We start from the raw sequence: 3,949 nt of genomic DNA on the forward strand, positions 1-3,949 counted from the left end.
ATTATGCCCCCTGAGCGCCAAGTTGCCAGAAATATTTGGACAATTGAATGAAATATGCATGGACTGAAATGACAGCTGATTTGTCATTGGATGCATATGAGGCAGGTCATCTACTGGTCATACCTAATCTTCATGTCAAGTTTGATGACCATAGGTCCGGGAATTGTTGAGTTATCACTCGGACAAGCTTTGGTCTTCCAACAGACCGACCGACATGTGCAAAGCAACTAAAATAGTAACATAAAAGAAAATCATTTCTATACAAACATTTATACATCAATCCCAATCATCTGTGCATGCATTAAAAAAATATGGACAATCAGAAAACCTTTTTTCAGCTTACAGTCACACTGACCTTGACCTTTGACCCACTGACCTCAAAATCAATAGGGTTCATCTGCTGGTCATGACCAATAAGCCTACCTAGTATGAGGTCCCTGGGTCAAAGCGTTCTCAAGTTATTGATCGGAAACCGTTTTTCATGTAAAGGTCACACTGACCTTGACCTTTGACCCACTGACCTCAAAATCAATAGGGTTCATCTGCTGGCCATGACCAATACACCTACCAAGTATGAGGTCCCTGGGTCAAAGCGTTCTCAAGTTATTGATCGGAAACCGTTTTTCATGTAAAGGTCACACTGACCTTGACCTTTGACCCACTGACCTCAAAATCAATAGGGTTCATCTGCTGGTCATGACCAATACACCTACCAAGTATGAGGTCCCTAGGTCAAAGCGCTCTCAAGTTACTGATCGGAAACCATTTGGTATTCCGACCGACCGACAGACAGACAGACAGACAGACAGACAGACAGACCGACCGACATGTGCAAAACAATATACCCCACTTTTTTCAAAAGGGGGCATAATTAAATAAACTGATATGATTCAGTTATGACCTTTTTCAATAAAGATATAACACCTTCCCCTAGAACTGATCGTGTAATGAGTGTAAATCGACCTAAAGAAAGCAAAAACAAACAGTTGGAATATGTATGACATCTTTTAAGATTTCCAGTCTACAAAATATCAGACAAAATCCAGTTTATATCGCACGTCAGTTCCAAATAATTAGTCCCTAGATGGTTTCAAGTTTTTCACATATTTTAAAAGTTGTTATGTTTAAATACATCGTATTTACGTGAATTATTTATTTTTCATTAAAGGTCTCTGTTTCACTAAAAATATATCTCTTCATTTGAACGTCATCTCTTAAACGTTATGTAATTTACTGAAAACGTAGGCTTTGAGTACTTCAGAGTTTTATTTTCAGAATTTTTAATTTGATCGTTCACAATTACCACAGGTTATTACCTATAAGAAATTGTTGACTTTCATGCTAATCATGGTCGCAGAATCAAGAAAGTATCTAAACAAAAATGCAAAATGTCTGATGAGAATAACATATAACATTGTGTTCCAATTAATTAAGAATCCAGAATATACTAAGTCTAATCCGAAGGTCTCACTTTCATTTGTATCTATCAAAGCATAATGAAAAGGGCGTACTTTGTGTGACCTCAATTAAAATCAAAATGCGCTGATAATTTGAGATTAAACTGATTTTGTGAATTCCAAAGCAAATTTAGAAATGCCTCACGTGTTCTCGATTCCCGAATCGTTATTTAAAAAATCCTCACTGATAAACGATTGTGTTGATTTAAGAACAATACAACCGGTAGTAGTTGGTGATGATCTAAAACTGTTATATTCAAAAATGCTAATTTGTTGGAGGAACATTTAAGTAAATTATCTGCTATATAACCGTATCATTGCATGATCAAAGATAAAACATGATGCATTATGTATCATTGGAACGCTAACCTGTCATGAGGGGTATCGGTTTATTTTTTTAGTTTCCTGAAAGACCAAACATGGACATTGTATTTCAATTGGGACCAAAAATACGTTAACAAATACAACATGCTCATCGTTTTTTCTTCAAATTACTAAATCATAATAACAAAATAGTTTTTAAACTAACTTAAAAAAACATAAGAACACATGATGTTCAATAACTCCAGCGTATGTGATAATTATGCCGCCTAAATGATACAAATAAGAGGTGGCCAGCATTGCCTTATTTCTAGTGCAGAACGATTTGAATCATAAGAGTCGTTGATTTCTGAGAGTGCCAAGGATGATGATCACATAAAAAACTAAAACTAACATATTTCGCAATCACTCGGCAATCGACACTCGACCATAAAAAACAGTACCAGAAAAAGAGAACATTTGCATCGGTAACTGTCTTCTGGCGATGTGCCAAAAGCAGTTGTTTTATAACTTAACCACATGGTAGGTCTGAGTGAGTCTAAGCAGGGCACCAAGAAAAATGGCTACCAAAATTCAATGCGGAAACTCCTGGGAGCTCTCTTTCTGCAGGAACTAGTTCGCAAAACCTTTTCAATCTTCAGGCCAGTAATGATTGTCATTTAACAAATCCAAGACATTGATAAAGCGCCAGGTCATTATTGGTTTTCTGCCAGAGCTATCCAAACAGATATAGGTGCAAGAGGTTTCTGACAGAGATTCTAATTTTCAGGCCGTATAATTGAAGGATGATGTGACCCGCCTGAGATTACACCTCAAGAATATTGTAAGGAAGATCCACCCGTCTAAGATTACTCCTCAAAAGAATTGATGGGAAAATCTTTTGCCTGTGATTACGCATAAAGAACATTGTTGGCAAAATCCCACGGCCTAAGATTACGCCGCAAGAACAGTGTTGGGAAAATCTCCCGCCTATGGTTACGCCTCAAGAACCTTGGTTGGAAAATCCCCCGGCCTGCGAGTACGCCTCAAGTATATCGATTGGAGAATCCCCCTACTGGGAGTACGCCCCAAAAACATCATTGAAAAATCTCATAATTGGAACACTCCTTTTTAAGGATGGAAATTTTCAATTTATATTGCAAGGCAAACATATGATAATCGTGTCCCAAGAATAAATTTTAAACTAAAATTCGACATTGGTTAGTAGGACTTTCTTAAGAACGGGCGAGAAATATCTATTGAATGCATTACTTAATAAAGATGTTGACACGGCACATAACTGCACTTGTATTAAATCATTAGTTGTGGCAGCAATCGTGGTAATAGCTGGGGTTTGTTTTGACTAGAGACTTCCCATAAAAATGTCTAGTGTTATAAATCGACCAATAAACACATTTCTAGTCAGTCCCACATATTGTTGAACCATTGAATAATGATGTTTTTGGCCGTTGTCATGTTTAGACATATTATTTATCCGAACAAGGTTATTGCTATAGCGAGATTTTCAAAAAAAATAGCTGTATTTATTATTAAGGAGACCTCTTACATAGGTTTATTAGGTGTACAAATTCCCAATGTGTTGATATATACCTGAATAATATTTCATTTGACCATAATTACCTGTAATGAAATAAATGTAAACCTTTCTTCTAGTCTGACGATGTTTATATATTTTAATAAATACTACGATATTTCGTGTAGACGGACAACAGGCTTTGTATAAATGAACTCTCCAATATACTTCTTCAACATCAACTTTGTTTAAGAACTAGACAAATGTAATTCCTAACTCAATCAGTCAAAAGTAAATTGATGTCTGGCTTCTGCGCAACATTTTTCTGTTTTGCCTGAGTGTGACACCAATTTCGAGAAGCTTCTTAGGATCCTTTTAACAGGATTAAGCTTAGCTCACAATTTTTGTTTTTGAATATTTTTTGTAATATTTACTTCTTTAAAAGAGATCATACTTAAGATCGGAATTATCGGTATGATAATCACAATAAATCATATTTTATTTATCTTAATTCAATTTAACTATTTTTTGACTAATTGAAATAAGCTACTTAAGCCAATTTAGCTTAAGCAGTTTCGAGAAATTATGGCCGGCTCTATGATGTGTATATTTGTTTCAGTGAAACCAGTGGATATGCTTTGTTATTTAATTTTTCGTT

Source organism: Mya arenaria, chromosome 10 (genome assembly GCF_026914265.1).
Source record: "Mya arenaria isolate MELC-2E11 chromosome 10, ASM2691426v1".
NCBI classification, from domain to species: Eukaryota; Metazoa; Mollusca; class Bivalvia; order Myida; family Myidae; genus Mya; species Mya arenaria.